At 39.5% G+C, this 22,122-nt stretch overlaps 1 protein-coding gene and 1 pseudogene across 1 annotated transcript in view; one reads left to right on the forward strand and one right to left on the reverse strand.

The window, feature by feature from the left end:
* Trmt2b (tRNA methyltransferase 2 homolog B) overlaps positions 1–22,122 on the reverse strand; it is a 76,571-nt gene that overhangs the window by 42,647 nt on the left and 11,802 nt on the right.
* Positions 12,972–13,071, forward strand: LOC132650165 (U6 spliceosomal RNA; annotated as a pseudogene).

Raw genomic sequence — 22,122 nt, forward strand, 5'->3', positions numbered from 1 at the left:
GAATAACCCCTACATACCTGGGATGAAGCCTACTTAGTCATGGTGGATGATATCTTTGATGCGTTCTTGAATTCCTTTTGCAAGTATTTTACTAAGTATTTTTACATCAATGTTCAAGGGTGATTGGCCTGAAATTCCCTTCTTTGTTGAGTCTTTGTGCAGTTTAAGTATCAAGGTTATTATAGTTTCATAGAATTAGTTTGGTAATGTTCCTTCTGTTTCTATTTTGTGGAAAAGATTGAGGAGTATTGGTGTTGGGTCTTCTTTGAAGGTGTGGTAGAATTCTGCGTGGAAGCCATCTGGCTCTCAACTTTTTTTTGGATGGGAGACTTTTGATGACTGCTTCTATTTTCTTAGGGGATACTGGACTATTTAATTTATTTACCTGGTCTTGCTTCAGCTTGGGTAAGTGGAATCCATCAAGAAAACTGTCCATTTCATTTAGATTTTCAAACTTTGTGGCATTTAAGCTTTTGAAGTAAGACCTAATGATTGTTTGGATTTCTCAGTGTCCTTTTCATTTCTGATTTGTTGATTTGGATAGTGTCCCTCTGCCTTTTAGTTAGGTTGGCTAAGGGTTTGTCCATCTTGTTTATTTTCTCGAAGAACCAGCTCTTGGTTGTGTTGATTCTTTGAATTATTCTCTGTGTTTCTAGTTTATTGATTTCAGCCTTGAGTTTGATTATTTCCAGCCATCTACTTCTCTTGAGTGTGTCTGCTCCTTTTGTACTAGTGCTTTCAGGTATGCCACTAAGTTGCTTGTATGAGATGTTTTGAATTTCTTTATGAAGGCACTTAGTGCTACAAACTTTCCTCTTAACACTGCTTTCATTGTGTCCCATAAGTTTGAGTGTGTTGTGCTTTCATTTCATTGAATTCTAGGTAGCCTTTATTTTCTTTCTTTCTTCCCTGAGCTAGCTCTCTTTGAGTAGTGAGTTGTTCTGTTTTCATGTGTGTGTAGGATTTTTTTTTATTTCTGTTGTTGTTGATGTCCAGCTTTATTCCATGGTGGTCTGATAGGAAACAAGGGATTATTTCAATCTTCTTGTATATGTTGAGGTTTGCTTTGTAACCAACTATATGTTCTATAATTTTGGAGAAGTTTCCATAAGGTGCCGAGAAAGAACAGTCTTTGTGTTTGGGTGAAAGGTTCTGTAGATGTCTGTTAGGTCCATTTGATTCATGACATCTGTTAGTGCCGTGGTTTCTTCAATATGGTGGGTGACATTGATGGATTTCTGAATACTGAACAATCCCTGCACACCTGGGATGAAGCCTACATGGTCATAGTTTAGTTTCTGTTTTATTGACCTGTCCTTTGTTGAGAGTGGGGTGTTGAAGTCGCCCACTCTTAATGTGTGGGGATCTATGTGTGGTTTCAGTTTTATTAATGTTTCTTTTACAAGTGTGGGTTCCTTTGTATTTGGGGCATAGATGTTTAGAATTGTGATGTCTTCTTGGTGGAATTTTCCTTTGATGAGTATGAAATGACCTTCCCTATCACTTTTGGTTAATTTTAGTTAAAAGTCTATTTTATTAGAAATTAGAATGGCTACTGCTGCTTGCTTCTTGGGTCTTTTTGCTTGGAAAACTGTCTTCCAGCCCTTCAATCTCAGGTAATGTCTATCTTTATGACTTAGGTGTGTTCTTGTATGCAACAGTTTGTTGTATCTGGTTTATATATCCATTCTGTTAGTCTGTGTCATCTTATTGGAGAGTTGAGTCCACTGATGTTGAGAGAGATTAATGACCACTGGCTATTAGAGCCTTTTATTTTGATATTGGTTGTGGTAGTATGTTTGTGTGCTTGGCTACTTTTAGTTTTGCTGTAGTGAGTTTATTTATTTCCTGTGTTTACCTGGATGTTGTTAGCTTTCCTGGGTTGTATTTTTCCTCTCAGTATATTCTGTAAGGCTGGATTTATTGTAGGTACTGTTTATATTTCTTTTTGTTGTTGAATATCTTGTTTTCTCCATCTATGATGACTGAGAGTTTTGCTGGTGATAGTAGCCTGGGCTGACATCTGTGTTCCCTTAGGGTCTGCATGATATCCGTCTAGGCCCTTTTGGCTTTCATAGACTCTATTGAGAAGTCATGTGTGATTCTGATGGATTTGCCATTATATGTTACTTGGCCTTTTTCCCTTGAAGCTTTTAGTATTTTTTTTCCTTGTTCTATATACTTACTGTTTTGATTATTATGTGGCAGGAGGATTTTCTTTCCTGGTCTAATCTATTAGGTGTTTTGTAGGCCTCTTTTATGCTTATAGGCCTGTCCTGTAAATTGAGGAAACTTCCTTCTATGATTTTGTTGAAAATATTTTCTGGGCATCGGAGATGGGAATCTTCTTTTTCCTCTATTCCTATTATTCTTAGGTTTTGTCTTTTCATATTGTCTTGAATTTCTTGGATGGTTTGTGTCAGGAATTTTTTAGATTTAACACTTTCTTTGACGGATACATCGATTTCTTCCATTGTATCTTCAACCCTTGAGATTCTTTCTTCTGTCTCTTGTAGTCTGTTGATCATGTTTACCTCTGTCATTCCTGTTTTCTTCCCTAAGTTCTTTCTCTCCATGATTTCCTCGATTTGTGTTTTCTTTAATTTTTCCAATTCTATCTTCAGACCTTGAACTGTTTTGTGGATTTCCTTCACCTGTTTGATTGTATTTCTCTGCTTTTCCTTCAATTCCTTCACCTTTTGTTTGAACTTTCCTCTATTTTATTTCTTTCAATGATTTAATTATTTCCTCTCTAAAGGCCACAAACTGCTTGGCTATATCATCCTGTATTTCTTTACAGATGGCCATAATCCAATTGACTTTATCTTCCTCTATTTCTTTGCGGGCGACCATAATCTTTTTTACTTCATATTCTTCTATTTATTTTCATATTTTATTTGTTTCCTCCTTTATCCTCTTCTTAAGCATTTCTTAAGCATAGATGTAAGGTCATCTTCTTGAATTTCACTTATGTTAGGGTATCCAGGGCTAACTGCCCCGGAACATCTGGGTTCTGGAGATGCCATATTGCTTTGGCTTTTGTTGACTATCCTTTAATGCTGGCCTCTACCCATCTGGCTGTCTCAAGTTGTAGCTGTTATACTCTGGTGCCTGCTGGAATCCTTGGCAGGAAGATGGTTGTTCTTGAAGGAGGCCGCCTCAGCTTTTTGGGTATGGTCACCAAATGGCCGGTACTTCTCAGGAAATTGCCACAGCTCTCCTCAGGTGTATAGTCTTGTGAGGTAACTGGACTCCTTGGTAGTCCAGTGGCTCTCCTCTTACCAGGAGAAGTCCTGAAGACAGCTTCCCTGCCACTGGGTTTCCTGCTCTGAATTTAGTGAGCTGCTGCTGCTCATACACTGTTTTCTGGGTGCAGCCCTCTTGAAGAACCAAGGAGCCCTGAGGTTTGGTTGGTTTAGCTAGGGAGACAGGTTGCGCTTTGGAGCAGCTTCTGGGAACTGACCCCGTGGGACCCAGGCTTCTGTAAGTCTGGGGTTGGAGTTCTATGTACCAGTACCCAAGCGTTAATTAGTGGCAGGTGAAAGCCGTACACAGGTGTGTGGCTGGAGGCTAGAGCTCTGAGCTTGCATGATCTGAGGGAATTTTCCAGGGATTATCTGGGTATCCTGAGGTTGGTCCTTCACCATGGGGTTTCATCCCGACAGGGAGACCCAGTCTGTGGTGCTTTGGGGTCCACAGTTCAGTCTGGGATGCTGGGTAGATCACATAGGCACAGGCAAGTGGCTCCTCCCTGGTGACTGAATGTAGGAGCCCAGGAACTTTTCCTTGGCGGGGGGTGGCTGGGTGCCCTGAAGTTGGACCTGATGTTTCCTTCACAGTGGGGTTTCCCCCTGACAGAGAAACCCAGTGTCTGGTGTTTTCAGGCACAATTCTGTCTGGGATGGTGAGTCGAGCATGCAGGCAAGTGTCTCTGGGCTGGCAACTGAGTGCCTGCCAGGACCTGGGAACTCTTCCCGGGGTTTAGTTGGTAAACTGAGATTGGACCTGATTGCTTCCTTCACTGTGGTGTTTTCTCTCACCTGGGAAACAACAACTGCTGGTGTTTTAGGGCCCACAGTTTGGTCTGCTGGTCGCTGTGCAGTCACTGCTGTCCTCATCAGACACAGCGTGCTCTTGGTATCGCCATCTTGGATCCCTCCCACAAACTCAAATATTAAACACTCAAAGAATAACCACACAATAAATGGTCAAATTTACTGGACAGTTCTCAAAAGTATAAATAAAAAGTAAATATGGGTCCTCCAAACTCATATTTATAATGTTCAGTATCCTTAGCTACCACAAAAATGCAAATTAAAAGTACACTGAGACTCCATCTTTACCCCATCAGCATGGTTATCAGCAAGAAAACAAGCAACAAATGCTGTCAGGGATGGGAAGACTTACACATGTTGGTGGGGGTTTGAATTAGTGTTGCTACTATGAATTTCAGTATGGTTCCTCAAAAACTTAAAATTGAAACTAGCATTATTGAATTTGCTATACCATTACACAAGGTATTTGCTCAAAGAACTCCAAATCAGCATAACCCAGAGATGTCTGCATCACTGTGTTTATTGTTGCATTATTCAAAATAGCCAAAATGTGAAACCAACCTAGATGTCCATCAACAGAGGGATGGCAAAAAAAAAAATATATGGTATACGATACACAATGGAGCTTTATTAAGCTATGAAGAATAATGAAATTATATCATTTGTGAGAAAATGGATAAGACTCAGAAAGGAAAATTTTTTTTTCTCATATATAAAATCCAGATTATTTTAATGCATGAAAGCAGAAGGGAGACTATTTCAAGAAATAGGGGAACTAGAGGGAGAGAAGATGCACATAACCCAAGTGATCCTATTAAAAACAAATCAGATGACAACCACTTACCCATCACAACTTTCAACAGCTTCCCATCTCATCCACAATAAAAGGAAAGGAAGCTACAATGACCTCTCACTACACTACAGGATTTAGTCTCTGTTAACTTTCACCTTATTTGTCTACTAGACACCTACTTGAGTCTGTATTTACTTTCACCAACCATAACCCAAATGCCCTTAGCTGGCCTTTGTTGGTACCTGGCACACACACGCATGCATGGATGCTTAAAGCAGTCATAGACAGAAAAGGAAAAAGAAACCAAACCAGACAAAAGGATGAACTGGGAGTGGTGGCACATAATCTTGGCACTTAAAGGACAGAGTCGGAAACATAGAAAGTTCAAAACCAACCTACATAACAAGATCTTGTCTGAAAACCAAAATGCCTACCAAGAGGAACCTGAAGAGATACAAGGTTTATCACCCCACACAATCCAAGAAAGGCTCATGCTTGAAGGTATAAAAGAAATGCAGACAGTACTCTAATTTCTGCCCAGCCTACTGCTCCTTTACAGTGTACTCAATAAATTATTCTTCCTATAGAACATGATACTGCAGAAGACAGAAATATGATAAAGTACATGGCTAAAATCAGTGTTTGATTAAAAATCTGAACAAAGAACTGGGAAATAAGTGGTAAAGGATACATGCTTCTAATACCATCACTTGAAAGACTGAGTCAGAAGTATAAATTTGATACTAGTCTGGGATACGTAGTATGATCTAGGCTAGCCTGAGCTACATGGCAGGACTGTGCATCAAAAGGGGGAAGCAGTTAAGAACACCAACTGCTCTTGAAGAAGACCCAGGTCCAATTGCCAGCACACACATGGTGGCTCACATCCTCAACTCTAGTCCCAGGGGATCCAAAGCCTTCTTCTGGCCTCCACAGGCACTATGCGCATGTGGTGTACAGACATGCATGCAGGCAAACACTCATGAAATAACTATTCCTTTTTAAAAAGAGAAACAAATTCAACCCTTCATCCTACCAAGAAATTTCTCTGTCTGGTATCCTTCCTCTACCAGGTGATGGGAGGCTCTTCTCAGAGTCATAAAAGTACTGAAACTTTTATACCACCTTTTGCACAAAGGTGGTAATGAAGAAATAGATCCAGAAAGACTAGGAAATCTGTATTACTAATTACAGGACCTCTGGTCGCCTTTGCACATAAGAAACCAGACAGGAGATTTGAAAATCATTCTTTGGAGAAAGTAATAGTCCCATATTATTGATCTTGATTGACAGAATCATGAGAGATATCCCTACAATCACCAGAAGTGAACCCAAGAAAGAAAGAACCAGGCAAGTTGAATAAAGCCTCTACAATAAAATACAAAATTAAAAAGGAAGAAATCCCAAAAGGGGCAGATGACAAACAAATGGATGGATAGCCAGGTGGATGGATGGATTTACACTACTAAAATCAACAAGGTACTAAAGAAACAAATATGGTTTTAAAATTAAGAGGAAAATAGATGAGAATCAGCAAATGTTTTGTCATTTAAGTCAGAAATTTTTCACAATGACAAAAAGGCAAAAAAGATGGTAAATATGAGCTGAGAAAGTGCTAGAGATTATAAAAGCAGCAATGAACTCTAAGATTCAAAGGAAAGGAGGTAGAAAAAGAAGAGAACACAGAAAACAGAGCAGATGGGTTACTCAAAGAAATAAAGAAAATTCCCTACATTTTGAAGTACTACTTTTCAGATGGATAAGACCTAAAAAGTGTTCAGTACAATGAAGTAAAGAAAGGCTAAAAGGATCATTAAATTTGGCTCATAAAGATCGATTTCCTACAACAGGCATGGTAGCTCATGCCTATAATCCCAGAAATTGATTGGTAAAAGCAAGAGGATGGCCACAAATTCAAGATTGCAGTGAGTATCAAAGTTCTGCAAAAATTTAACCATTGTGTCCTAGATACCTTTCCTCAAGAAACTAATGGAGATTGTACCCTAGGCAAATTAAGATGCAAACCAAAAAATAAGACATGACATAAGAAAGAGGAAAAACAATATTGTTGGGTGTCATTGTACACACATGTAATCTCGGCACTCAAGAGGCAAAGGCAGGATTGTGACAAATTCAAAGCCAGCCTGGTCTCCATCGGGAAACCTTGTCTTAAAATAGACAGGCAACAACAAAAAAGACTGTACAGCAGTAAAAAAAAAAAAAAAAATCCCAGTATAAGAGGACAGGGGAGATAGTTCAGTCAGTAAAGTGCTTGCCACACAATCACGAGGACCAGAGTTTAGGTCCCCAGCACCCACAGAAGACCTGGGTGCACCATACATCTGTAATCCCAGTTCTTGCCTGAGTGAGGGGGAGGGTACAAACAGGAGGATTTATGAGGTTTGTGGGCCAGCCACCTGAGCCCAATACAAAAGTCCCAGGTTCCACGAAAAAAATCTGTCTCAAAAAATAGACTGGGGAGTGATTGAGGAACATACTCAACATATACCTCTAGTCTCAATATACACAGTGACAATATGTATGTACTCATAGGCACATGTGTTCTGTGTAACAAATTCCTGAGATAAAACTCTCCATCTTGGACAGAAGTTAATTAAAACACAGAACGTTAAAGGGGAGATGAAACAATAGGGTTTGGGGGGTTTGGTTTTTGTTTGGTTTTGTTTTATGTTTTTCAAGACAAGAGTTTCTCTGTGTAGCCTTGTCTGTCTTGGACTTGCTTTGTAGAGTAGGCTGGCCTTGAACTCACAGAGCTCTGCCTAACTCTGCCTCTCTGAGTGCTAGGATTACAGGTGTGTGCCTACTGCCCAGCTCCACAGTAGGATTTTTTTAATCTCTTGTAATTCCATTTTATTACTCATAGTCAACACAGTAGAATATTTTAAGAGATGAAATATTCCATCCTTCATGAAAGATCATTAAGCTCAGAAAGGCTTCAGGAAGTCTCTGAAATGGAACAAATTTACTAGACAGTTCCTCTCAAAGCATACAGAAGCAATAAGAACTGCTAAGAGACACTCTCAGACTAGCAGGGATACCTAGAAGACTCTCAGATCAGCTGAGCTACCTATAAAAGGCAGATCACCCAAGTTGCCTAGCATCAAAGACACAGCCAAGCCACCTGTAACAGGCTTAGATGAACTGAGCTGCCTGGAAAGGACATTCTCCAACCTATTGAACTGCCTGAAGACTGTGCAGTGAATTCTATGTTTCCAGCTTTCATGAGCTCTCATTCATGCTGAGGTGGGCTTTTTGCAATGCAGCTGCCTTTGAGTTATTTATGCTCCTGTAAGCAACCTCTCATTGGTTCACCAAGCTCAGTGTTGGTGGTGTCCTCACTTTGGTCTATCATTAGTTCCCTACCTGGAGTGAGTAGATATTTAATCACGTCTCCCCAAGAATAATGTCACACAAAATGTATATATAACACATACACACAAAGTTAAGAGAAAAAAGACCCAGGATGAAAGTTATGCAGGTCTAATGGGACCAGGAAAGCAGATTCCAGGAAAAAAAAAAGGTCTTTGGGGAAAACAAACAGAAGCTGTTGAGCAGATAGAAAACACCAATGGATGCTTTGCAGGGCTTTCAAAGCACCTGGGAAAAAATTATCAAAAAGTTCATAGAAAACTAAGCAAGTATGGAAAGGAAGCAATTGTCCATACCAATAAAAACAAAACCTTAAAGTATAACTGCACTACATATTGTTATGCAACTATAAAAAGGAAATAATATAAGAGAGGACTTGAAATTTGAAGAGAAATGTGGGGAAGGGGTCTTAGAGGAATTAAGGAGAGTAAGGGAGGGGTAAATATTATCAAAACACATTCTATAAATGTATGACATTCTCAAATATATAAATAATATTTTTAATGGAAGTACAAGCCAGCTGTGCCATATGCCTGTAATCTCAGCACTTTGGACATAGAAACAGGACGTTCAGGAGAGTTAAAAGTCATCCTCAGTTACATAGTTAAGTTCGAGGCTGGGCTACATGAGATTGTCTCATACATATAAGGCTTAAAAACCAAAGTATAAAACACTGTATACAGTTAGCCATTTTAAAACTACAAAGGAAGAGATTTAATTTTTTAATACAAGCAAAAATGAAAAAGTGTTCCCATAATAAGAGGAAAAAGTCTGAAAGAAGGGTCAAAGATCAATATTTGACCTCTCTGTTTGAGACAGGGTCTCTCTGGTTATCCTGGCTATCATGAAACCTGCTATTTAGAACAGGCTGGTCTCAAATTCACAGAGGTGACTGTGCCTCTCCTTCCTAAGATTAAAGGCATGAAATGCAATTTTTTCCTTTTCTTTGTTTCTTTTTTTTTTTATTTATTTCCTTCAAGACAGGGCTTCTCTAGGTAGCCTTGACTGTCCTGGACTCGCCACTTTGTAATCCAAGCTGGTCTCAAGCTCAAAGAGATTTTGCCTCTCCCAGAGTGCTGGGATTACAGGTGTTCACCACCCGCCCAGCTTCTGAATGCAATTTTAATTTCTAGGTTTGTCTCTAGAATCATGTGGCTATTTTAGAAAATTTATAACATAAAATTAAATCAGAGAAACAATAAATACAGCATGTGTTACCGAGTACCACATAAACCAAGTGTGGTGGCGCATGCCTGGAATGACAGCAGGAATTTTTCAGGAAGTGGAAACAAGAAGATAAGCAATTCAAGGTCACTCTGGCAAGGAGGTACACAGCTTTAACCTCAGCACTCAGGAGACAGAGGCACAAAAATGTGAGTTCCAGGCCAGCCAAAAAATATTGTCTTAAAAAAAAAAATGAGCTCAAGGTCATCCTCCATTACATTATAAGCTTAAGACCAATGTGGACTACATTAAGCCCAGTCTCAAATAAGTGACTCAATAAGTCTATCAAATCTGAAAACCAAATTGTAAAAAAAGTGATCATGTGATCAAGCATCAATTTGGAATCTTATGTATACAGAGATGAATTATTTCATGGGCATAATTTTTTGACAAAAGAAACCAGAAAGAAAACCTCAGACCTTTTCAATACATATTTCTTTGTAATCCTATTGGTACTCTACACAACAGTATCAAACAAATTCATAATTGTGTTTCTACTGTGTTCAGAAGGTAAATTTTTCATTAAGGAATAAGTAATGCAATATAAAAATCAAAAAAAACCTTGGATTAAAACTCCAATTCTAAACATTTAATTTACCTGAATCATTATGGCCATATGAAATCTTTTCTCTTTATTAAAATAAAATATACTTGGGGGGGGTCTGGAAAGATAGCTCATTTAGTAAAGTGTTTATGAAAAAGCATCAGGACCTAATTTCTTATTTTATTTTATTATCTTATGCGTATGGGTTTTTTTGTCTGTACATGTCTGTGTACCATGTGTGTTCCTGGTACTTATGGAGGCCAAAAGATGGCATTGTAATCCCTGAAACCAGGGTTACTGGGAAAGAAGGTTGTGAATCACCATGTGGGTGCTGGGAATCAAACTCGTTTCCTCTGGAACAGCAGTAAGTGGTCTTAACCTCTAAGTCATCTCTCTGGCCCACTGGGATCTAAATCGAATCCCTAGCACCCATGTAAAAGCCAGATACAGTGGTGTATGCCTGTAATCATAGGCTGGTGAGCTAGAGAAAACATGAACCCTAGGGCTTCTAGCTAAATTGGCAAGTTCCAAATTCAGAGAGAAACTAAAAGTCTACATAGGGCACAGATCAACAAAAGATGATACTGAAGGTTGATCTCTGTTCTCCATACTCATGCACACACACATACATACATACACACACACACACACACACACACGTAAATACCCACACATTTGTACACACATGTACACACACACACACACACACGCACACACAAGAAAACATATTTGGGCTAGAAAGACAACTCAGTTGGTAAGGCGCCTGCCTTGTGTGAGTACTTAAGTTCAAGCCCAGGATACAAGTGAAAAAAAGCAGGACAATGTGCCTTGTGCTTGCAATCCTAGAACCGGGGATACAGAGAAAGGGAGACCCCCTAAAAATCATTGGTCAGCCAGATATTTCCTACTCTGGAAGTACCAGGCCAGTGAGTAAAAGAGCCTGTGTCAGAGTGGGCAGCACCTTAACATCCAAAGTTGTCCTCCAGCACACACATACACATATACACACAGAGACAGAGATGCTTTGTCTATAACAAAGACTTCAAAATATAACCAATCCAGTTTAAACAAGCACAATTTTCATTTACACTGTAGCCTCAGTATATTATTTATCACTGAAAGAAACAAGAACTCATTGACTTCAAATTTCGAGCAGAAAATTGTCTAAGTGTGCTGGAAATAGCCTAACATTTCAAAATGACCAAGGTCATCTAGGGCTCTAAGGTACCTAAAAGAGGTTCCACTTGGCCTCAAATGGAAATTTGATTTAAAAACAACCCAAGGGATGGAAATGTCGTTTTTTTTTTTTTTTTAAGGGAGAATGCTGGCCTAGTATGCTGAAAGTCCTGGCTTTGGGCCTTGATGTTGTATGAACAATCCATAGTAACCTACACCTGTATTTCCAGCACTTCAGAAGTAGAAGTAGAAGAATCAGGACTTTGGAGTCATTCTTGGATACATATCAAGTTTCAGGCCAGCCTGGACTACACACAACCCTGTCTTTAAAAAAATAAAATAAAATAAAATAAAATAAAATAAAATAAAATAAAATAAAATAAAATAAAATAAAATAAAATAAAATAAAATAAAATAAAAACAAGTATTTCTGCAGTAGCTGACAGTTCAAATAGACACTCACACCTGATTAAAATGCAGACAATAAGTGATGGTTGATTGCTCAGCCCTAGAAGGAACTTCTGTATCACTTTCCCATATCCCAAGAGTCATGGAGCATCACAGAAGTGGAGGCAAAAAAATGTTAGAGCCACAATTAGAAAGGACTGCTGTGAACCATTGCCATTTGGATATGACAGGACCAATAAACTCATGAATCCACAAAGCAGGGTTATCTACACAAGACCTGAACAAGATCAAACCAGTCAGGAAAACACCACTAAAGGGAAAGAGCTCACAAGGCCTAGCCTATATTTGATGATCTACTGACAGTTGATGGCTGCTAGGGAAGAAGAGACAGCTGTCTTCAGGATGGTGGTACCTGTTAGGTTGCCTATGCTCCCATGGCTAGCCCTACCTCTATGCACACACTGGCTGTATTAACTGGACCCAGTAGTCTATAAAAACTAACTAGTTAATGGGGCTAAGGGGATGAGTCAGAAGTTAGCAGCACTGGTTGCTCTTGTACAGTACCTAAGTTTAGTTGCCATCTCTCACATGATTGCTTACAAACATCCTTAAGTCCAGTTCCAGGAAAGACAATGCCCTCTTCTGACCTCTGTTGACACCAGGCTTACATGTGGTACATGTACATACATTCAAATAAAACATTCATGCATTTAAAGTACAATAAATAAATCTAAGTTTTTTTTATTTTTTATTATAATTTTTTTATATTAATTACAGTTTATTTACTTTGTGTCCCACCTGTAGTGCCCACCCTCATTCCCTCCCAATCCCACCCTCCCTTCCTCATCTCCTCCTTGCCCCTCTCTAAGTCCACTTATAGGGGAGGTCCTCCTCCCCTTCCATCTGACCCTAGCTTTTCAGGACTGGCTGCAATGTCCTCCTCTGTGGCCTAGCTAGGCTGTTCCTCCCATGGGGGGCTGGGGAGGTCAAGGAGCTAGCCATAGAGTTCATGCTAGAGACAGTCCCTATTCCCCTTACTAGGGAAGCACTTGGATACTGAGCTGCCATGGGCTACATCCAAGCAGGGATTCTAGGTTATAACCATGCATGGTCCCTGGTTGGATAAACAGTCTCAGACAAGCCCCTGTGCCCAGATATATTTGGCCCATATATATTTGTGGAGCTCACGTTTTCTCCAAGTCTTACTAACTCTCTCTTCTTTCATATGATTCCTTGCACTCTGCCCAAAGTTTGGTTAAGAGTCTGCTTTGATACACTGCTAGGTAGTCTTTCAGAAGCCCTCTGCGGTAGGCTCCTATCCTGCTTCTCATTTTCTCCTACTTCCAATGTCCATCCTATTTGTCTTTCTAGGTAAAGATTGATATTCTTCAGCAGCACATATACTAAAATTGGAACGATACAAAGAAGATTAGCATGGCCCCTGTGCAAGGATGACACTCAAATTGGTAAATCTAATTTTTAAATTAACTGAAAATAAATAAATTAAATGGGGACGTAACAACAGACACTGAAGAAATCCAGAGACTGATAAGGACATACTATAAAAACTTGTACTGCACAAAATTGGAAAAGCTAGAAGAAATAGGTAATTTTTTTATACATACCATTTACCACAGGTAAATCAAGATCAGACAAAGAATTCAAATAGACCTATAACTCCTAGTAAAATAGAAGCAGTAAATGAAAGTCTCCTAGCCAAAAATAGCCCAGGATCAGATGGTTTTAATTCAGAATTCTAACAGACTTTCAAAGAAACTAAATGCCAATACTCTCCCAATTATTCCACAAAATATAAATATAAGGAACATTGCCCTGTTTGTTTTATGAGTCTGTTGTTATCCTGATACCCAAAACACATAAAGATCTAATAAAAATCCACCATGATCAAATAGACTTCATCCCAGAGATACAGGAATTGCTCAACATACATATAATGATAAATGTAATCCACCATGTAAACAAACTGGAAAATGAAAATCACAAGATCATCTTATAAGATGTGTAAACAGCTTTTGATAAAGTCCAACACCCCTTCATGGTAAAGCCCTGGAGATATTATTTGCAGATGATATGACTGTATACATAAGTGATCCTAAAAATTCCACCAAGAAACTGCTACAGCTGATAATAAAAAAACTTTTAGTAAAATAGCTGGATACAAAATTATCTCACAAAGACTCTATTGCCTGCTTTTTTTTTTCAGATGTAAGTCACATTTGTGTGTGTTTATTTTTTTTTATTACAATTTATTCACTTTTTATAATGACTGTGGTCCCCTCCCTCATCTCTTCCCAATCCCACAATCCCCTTCCTCTTCTCCCCTTATGCCCCTCCCCTAGTCCACAGATAGGGGAGGTCCTCCTCCCCTTCCATCTGACCCTAGCTTATCAGGTCTCACCAGGACTGGCTGCAATGTCCTCCTCTGTGGTCAGGCAGGGCTGCACCCCCCAGGAAGAGGTAATCAAAGAGCCTGACACTGAGTTCATGCCAGAGACAGCCTCTGCTCCCCTTACTGGGGACCCCACTAGGAGACTGAAGTCATATATTTTTATTTTATTAAATTATAATTAATATGACCCAAAATCTAGACATTTAAAATTTAATATAGTAGTCATGTCTCTTATTTCATCTAAAAAGGAAACTAAGATTGATTTTTCAGTTAATCCATTCTACTTCCTCATCCACACTCCCTCCTGAAAAATAAGAATATACTTTATCATTATTCATTTTCATACAATATATTTTGCTCATATTCTTTACCTCCTGTAGTGTCTTCCAGCTCTCCTGGTCCCTATTTACCCAACCTATTTCTCTCTCTCTCTATCTCCCTCTCTTGTTTTCTCCAATCAATTTTCATTTTACTATTTTTATCTGTGTGGTGTTTGCCTATTATAAATTTTTCTAATTGAAATCTCTGCAGATGTTCCATTCTTTTTTTTTTGTCATGACTGGCTTTTTATTTGTTTATTTTTAATTTATATGTGCACTTAACTTATGTTTCACATTGTTTTGGAAGAAAAACAGGTTTTGTTATATTGGAATTTGGAAAGCTTTTTCCCCCTCCTTTAAGGTTGAATTACAGGGTGAGATACGGTGGAACAAGCCTTTGATCCCAGCACTCAGAAGTTTGAGGCCAGCCTGCTCTACACAGCAAGTTCCAGGACAGCCACCAATACATAGTGAGACTCTGTCTCAAACAAACAAACAAACTGAATTACATCAAAGTAATTTAGTGAAGGCTGATGTAGTACAGATCTCACTTTTTAATTTTTTTTATTAATTACAATTTATTCACTTTGTATCTTCCCATAAGTCCCTCCCTCCTCCCCTCCCAGTCCCATCCTTCCTCCCCTTTCTTTGTGCATGCCCCTCCCCAAGTCCACTGATAGGGGAGGTCCTCCTCTCCTTCCTTCTGATCTTAGTCTATCAGATCACATCAGGAGTGGCTGCATTGTCATCTTCTGTGGCCTGGTAAGGCTGCTCCTCCCTCAGGAGTCAGTGATTAAAGAGCAGGCCTATCAGATTATGTCAGAGGCAGTCCCTCTTCCCATTACTATGTAACCCACTTGGACACTAAACTGCCATGGGCTACATCTGGGCAGGGGTTCTAGGTTATCTCCATGCCTGGTACTTGGTTGGAGTATGAGTCTCTGGGAAGACCCCTGTGTTCAAATTTTCTAGTTCTGTTGCTCTCTTTGTGGGGTTCTTGTCCTCTCCAGATCTTACTATTTCCCACTTCTTACATAAGATTCATGCACATAACCCAACAGTTGGCCATAAGTCTCAGTGTCTGCTTTGATAGTCTGCAGAGCAGAGCCTTTCAGACCCCCTCTGTGGCAGGTTCCTAGGTTGTTTCCTGTTTTCTTCTTCTTCTGATGTCTATCCTCTTTGTCTTTCAGGATGGGGATTGAGCGTTTTAGTCAAGGTCCTCTCTCTGCTTTTAATCACTTCTCCCTAACAGGGCTGCCTTGCTTGTCCTCAGTGAATGAGGATGAATGTAATCCTAATGCAACTTGATATGCTGGGGATTGTTGGGAGGGGGCTCTCCTTTTCTGTGAGGATAAATGGAAGAAAGATAGGGGGACTAGAGTGGAAGGGTGGGGGCAGGAGTAGAGGAGATAGGGGGCTGCGGTCAGGACGTAAAATGAATACATAAATTAAAAATAAATTTAAAAAGATTTATAGCTTCCTATATACAAATGGCAAGCAGACTGTGAAAGAAAGCAGGGAAACTACATTTTTTCATAATAGCCTCAAATAATATAATATTTTGGGATAGCTCTAACCAAGCAAGTGAAAGCTTGTACATAAAAACTTTAAGAGAATAAAGAAATTGAAGAAGATATCAGAAAACAGATAGGTCTCCCATCGCTTATGGGTCAGTAGGGTTAACATAGTAAAAATGGCCATCCTACCAAAAACAATCTACCGATTCAATGTGATCCCCATCTATATTCCAACACAATTCTTCACATATCTTGACAGGAAAATTTTCAACTTCCTGTGGAAACACACACATACACACACAGACACACATACACACACACACAACAGGAAAGCGAAAATAATTCTAAATAATAAAAGAACTACTATAGATATCACCATCCTCAATTTCAAGTTGTACTACAGAGCTATAGTAAAAAAAAAAACAAAAAACAAAACAAACAAACAAAAAAAACCCGCATGGTATTGGCATAAAAACAGACACATTGATCAATGGAATTAAACTGAAGACCCGGGCATAAATCCATACACCTATTGATTCCTAGGTAGCCCAGGGACTAAGAGTAAAAACAAATCTTGCTGGTATATAAAAAGAAAAAAAAACCTAAGTGATAAAATGACTCCAATACTCATAGATCAGTGCTTTGCTCAGCCATCATCAGAGAAGCTTCTTCCTGCAGCAGATGGAATCAAATACAGAGACCCACGGCCACACATTATGCAGATTGTGAGAGACCTTGGAACACTCAGTCTTAAATGGGATGTCTCCATCAAATCCCTCCCCTCCAACACGTAGGGCTCAGGGAATACTGCAGAAATGGAGGTAGAAAAAGTATAAGGGCCAGAGGGGATAGAGAATACAAGAAGCAAGGTCCTCTTACTCAACATGATCAGACTTACACAAAAACTCTGAGGACTGAGGCAGCCTGCACAGAGCCTGCATGAGCCTGTACCAAATGGGACACTAAACCCGAAAGAAGTGGACACATGCCCCCATCCCTAACTCAGAATCAATATTCAATTGAGCCAGGCAGTGGTACCCGGCCACTTTTAATCCCTTTAATGCCTCAAACTCTATGAATTTGAGACCAGCATGATTCACAAAGTGAGTTCCATGACACCCAGGACTACACAGAGAAAACCTGTCTCAAATAAACCAACACTAGCAACAAAATACTTGTGGGAGTAACCAACCGATATCCAATTTGACTTAAGGCCCACTCAGGGAGATGGAATCCATACCTGACACTGCTTGGGTGTCCCACCTTTAATCCCAGCACTTGGGAGGCAGAGGCAGGTGTATCTCTAAGTTTACAGTGAACGTGATCTACATAGTGAGATCCAAGACGACCAGGACTACACAGAGAGACTCTGTCTCAAATAAGCAAACGAATATATAGAGATATATTTGTTCTGGTAACTACTTGCAAATGAGTCTCAAGGGGGAAACAAACTATTCTTGATGATAGGCTGCATGCCCAGCAGTACATGGCTACATAAAACCAACTCAACGGCATCTTTGGAGGTTCCATATCTCACAGTGTTATGCCATGGCTTTTTCCTTTTGTTTCTTCTTTTAATTTTATAATATTATTTTAATTTTATTTTATTTATATTTTTCTTGTCTCTTTTTACCCTACAAGGTTCCAGTTTAGTGATTTTATAGGATTTCTGAGTTTGAGAACAAGTGGGTCTCTGTCTCTGTTTCTTGTGACTTTTCCTGGGCTCTTTTCCTTTTGTTTGGTGGCTTTGTCCAATTCCAATATGTTAGTTTTTGTTTTATCTTATTATAATTTTATAATAAAAACAAAAAAGAATAAGAAATATTGCTTGACTTATAACAATGTATATTAGTTTTAGTGTTTATATAGTTTTTGGAAATAGAATACTACAGGAATAGAGCTGGTTCTGGATTCTTTTCTTTTGGTTGGTGCTTAAAGTTCAGTTCATACTGTGGTGGGCAGTGACAACTCAGTCTCCTTGGGCAATAAACACACCAATTCACCTTTCTGGTTATAAGCACCTAAGCCTTCACATGTTGTGATATTAATGAATGTGTTTTCGTGATCATATGAGACATGTTTGGTTTTAAATATGTAACTCTCTTGAATACCCATACAGGATTGGAGTTGCCTAATAAATAATAGGGTACGAAGTTGCTCTAAGTTAACACTAGTTAATGGTTTTCAAATTGATTACATTATTTTATACTTTGAAATAAATAAATAAATAGATCCAACATCTTCAGTAGGGGTAAGCATAATAAATGTGTTGAGAATCCATGACCTCTAGGTCTGGAGAGATAGCTCATTGGCTAAGAGCATACACTTCCCTTGCACAAGAACTGAATTCAGTTCTCATCACCCACATCAGGTAGCTCACAGCTCAAGTTCTAGAAGATCTAGCACCCTCTTCTGGATTCCATGGGCACTCAGGCATCCTTTTCTACAAAATACAGGAGTTCATAATGATATCAAAATGAACAAAGTGATCACCATCTGAGGAGTGTAAAAGGATCAATCAGTTCCTTTGTTTTTCCTGTATAACTAGGATAGATTACTATATAGTAGATAAGGAAAAGTTATTTTTACAAAAAAAATTGACTAGGGATATAGCTTAAGGGCAAATATGGCTGCCTACAATGGATAAGGCTCAATACCATCAAAAAGTAAAAGAAAGAGGAAGAGGAGGAAGAAGAACAATCATTCTAAGTAATAAATGAAGAAGACATGATAAACTTACAAACATCCCCCCATTACAACCATTCATTAAAATGATACACACAAGCAATGATCAGCTGCTAAAGCCATTAAGTGAAATACTGATGGTAGCTGGAAACAGTAGCATACATGTTGAGGAATCTGAGAAAAGAGGATCATGAGTTCCTGGGATATGTGGTATGACCCTGACTCAACACAAACAAATCTAATGGGAAACTTTTTAGTGAGTACATGCAGCTGACAACATATGGATCCACCGTTTGATTTTATGATAGTTTTTATATCACTGAAAAAAAGCTATCATATGTGCATGTCAAAAATCAAAATCTGGGGCTGGTAAAAGCACACAGGTAATTTTGATGGCCTGGAATAATTTTATGCCTGGAACCAGCATAAAAGATAGATGTGGTGGTTCAAGTCTGTAATTCCAGCCCAAGCACTCCTATGGCAAAACTAAAGTAAAGAAAATGGAGTTAGCCAGAAGTTTGCACAGGAAGCTGCGAAGTGGCAAAACAGATAGAACGTGCATTAAAAACAAAGTGGAAGGAGACAACTCCCTCCTAAAAAGTTATTCTGTGACCTCCACATTTACTCTATGGCATGCATGTACCCCCTCACTTCCCAACACACACACAGAGAGAGAGAGAGAGAGAGAGAGAGGAGGAGGAGGAGGAGGAGCAAGCTCACAATATAAATAAATAACATCTTTTTAAAAATCAAAATCTTGGTCTGGTAGGGGTACTTGTACAAGAATAAAGACCTGAGTTTGGGTCCCAGCCACCCATGTTAAACAAACAAAGCTGGGCATAGTGGCATACATCTGTAATCCCAGCAACAGAGGATCAGAGGGAATAGCAGGAGGATCTCTGGAACTTGCAGGCATTTAGTATTGCCAAAAACTCAGAAACTCCAGATTTAGTAAGAGCCCTGTCTCAAAAGAATATGACAGACACTGATAGAGAAGGATAGCCAGTACATTCCTGTGGCCTCTCCTCTGCAAGCATGGACACAAGTACACATACCTGCATACCAATGGTTCTATAAGCACTATATACACACAAATTAAAACATCAAGTTTTTTCTTTAATCTGAAAATGGCTTAATCGATCCTACCTATAATCCCAGCTCTCAGAACCTGAGGCATGAAACTAATTGTAAGTGTGAGGACAAAATGAGCTACCCAGGAGTTTCAGGACATCCTGGCCTTCAGAGAGAGACCCTGTCTAAAAGAAACAAGAAACCAAATGTAAAAATAAAAGTGTGAGCCTGGTGTGATGGCACGTGCCTGTAACCCCAGCACTCAGGGAAGCAGAGGCAGGTAGATCTCTGTGAGTTCAAGGCCAGCCTTATCTACAAAGAGAGTTCACACACACACAGGGCAAGGCTACACAGAGAAATCCTGTCTCAAAAAACAAAAAATAAAATAAAATAAAATAAAAACAGATAAATAAATAAAATGTGATGCCATAGACTGGCAAAATGTCTTAGAGGGTAAAGTTCCTTGCCACATAAGCTTGGGGACCTGAGTTTAATCCCCAGAACCCACATGGTAAAAAGAGAGAACCAAATTCTGCAAATTGTCCTCTGATCTCTACGCTCATGCTATGGCATATACCCTTGCACTCCATTCAAAAAAAAATAAACAAACTTTTTTTTATTAATTACACTTTATTCATTTTGTATCCCCCCCATAAGCCCCTCCCTCCTCCCCTCCCTATCCCACCCTCCCTCCCCTTTCTGCATGCATGCCACTCCCCAAGTCCACTGATAGGGGAGGTTCTCCTCTCCTTTCTGATCTTAGTCTATCAGTTCACATCAAAAGTGGCTGCATTGTCCTCTACTATGGCCTGGTAAGGCTGCTACCCCCCTCAAGGGGAGGTGATCAAAGAGCAGGACAATCAGATTATGTCAGAGGCAGTCCCTCTTCCCATTACTATGTAACCCACTTGGACACTGAACTGCCATGGGCTACATCTGTGCAGGGGTTCTAGGTTATCTCCATGAATAGTCCTTGGTTGGAGTCTGAGTCTCTGGGAAGTTCCCTGTGTTCAAATTTTCTTGTTCTGTTGCTCTCCTTGTGGAGACCCTGTCCTCTCCAGCTCTTACTATTTCCCACTTCTTACATAAAATTCCATTTACTCTGCCCAACAGTTGACCATCAGGCTCAGCATCTGCTTTGATAGTCTGTAGGGCAGAGGCTTTCAGAGGCCCTCTGTGGTAGGTTCCTAGTTTGTTTCCTGTTTTCTTCTTCTGCCTTTCAGAAGCCCTCTGTAGAAAGTTCCTAGGTTGTTTCCTGTTTTCTTCTTCTTCCGATGCCCATCCTCTTTGCCTTTCAGGATGGGGATTGACCGTTTTAGTTAGGGTCCTCTCTCTTGCTTAGTTTCTTTAGATGCACAGATTTTTTAGTGGGTTTGTCCTATGTTGTATGTCTATATGAGTGAGTATATACCGTGTGTGTCTTTTTGCTTCTGGCACAACTCACTCAGGATGATCCTTTCCAGGTCCCACCATTTACCTGCAAATTTCATGATTTCCTTATTTTTCATTGCTGAGTAATACTCCATTGTATAGATGTACCACAATTTCTGCATCCATTCTTCAGTTGAGGGGCATCTGGGTTGTTTCCAGCTTCTGGCTATTACAAATAAAGCTGCTACAAACATAGTTGAGCAAATGTCCTTTTTGTGTACTTGAGCCTCTTTTGGATATATGCCCAGGAGTGGTAGGGCTGGATCTTGGGGAAGCACTATTCCTAGTTGTCTGAGAAAGCTCCAGATTGATTTCCAGAGTGGTTGTACAAGTTTACATTCCCACCAGCAGTGAAGGAGGGTTCCCCTTTCTCCACAACCTCTCTAGCATGTGTTGTCACTTGAGTTTTTCATCTTGGCCATTCTCATGGGTGTAAGGTGATATCTCAGGGTTGTTTTGATTTGCATTTCCCTAATGGCTAATGAGGTTGAACATTTCTTTAAGTGCTTCTCTGCCATTCGATATTCCTCTCCAGAGAATTCTCTGTTTACTTTTTAAAACTAATGTTTTAAAAAAAAGTATCTGCACTGAATGTCTACAGACTGTTTTCTTTTTTGTCCCCAAACAATACAGTATAACAACTATTTATATAGCTGTTGATTTGACATTTGGACAACATTTACATTGTGTTAAGAACTACAGGGAGGAGGTCCTCCCCTATCAGTAGACTTGGAGAGGGACATGGGAGGAGATGAGGGAGGGTGGATGGGATTGGGAGGGAATGAGGTAGGGGACTAGAACTGGGATAAAAAATGAATAAACTGTAATTAATACAAAAAATAAAAATTCAATAAAAAAGAATTATAAGTAATCCAGAGATCATCTAAGTATATAGGAAGAAAAGTATAGGTGATATACAGTCACTACACTATATAAGGGACTTGAGCACCCACAGATGTTGGTATGTATAAGAAGCCTGGACTCGATAAACAAGGTTACCAAGAACAAAGCTTGTTAAAATATTGACTCGAGACAATGCAGCCAGTCCTGATGAGACCTGAGAAACTAGGGTCAGATGGAAGGGGTGGGGGACCTCCT

Source organism: Meriones unguiculatus, chromosome X (assembly GCF_030254825.1).
Source record: "Meriones unguiculatus strain TT.TT164.6M chromosome X, Bangor_MerUng_6.1, whole genome shotgun sequence".
NCBI classification, from domain to species: Eukaryota; Metazoa; Chordata; class Mammalia; order Rodentia; family Muridae; genus Meriones; species Meriones unguiculatus.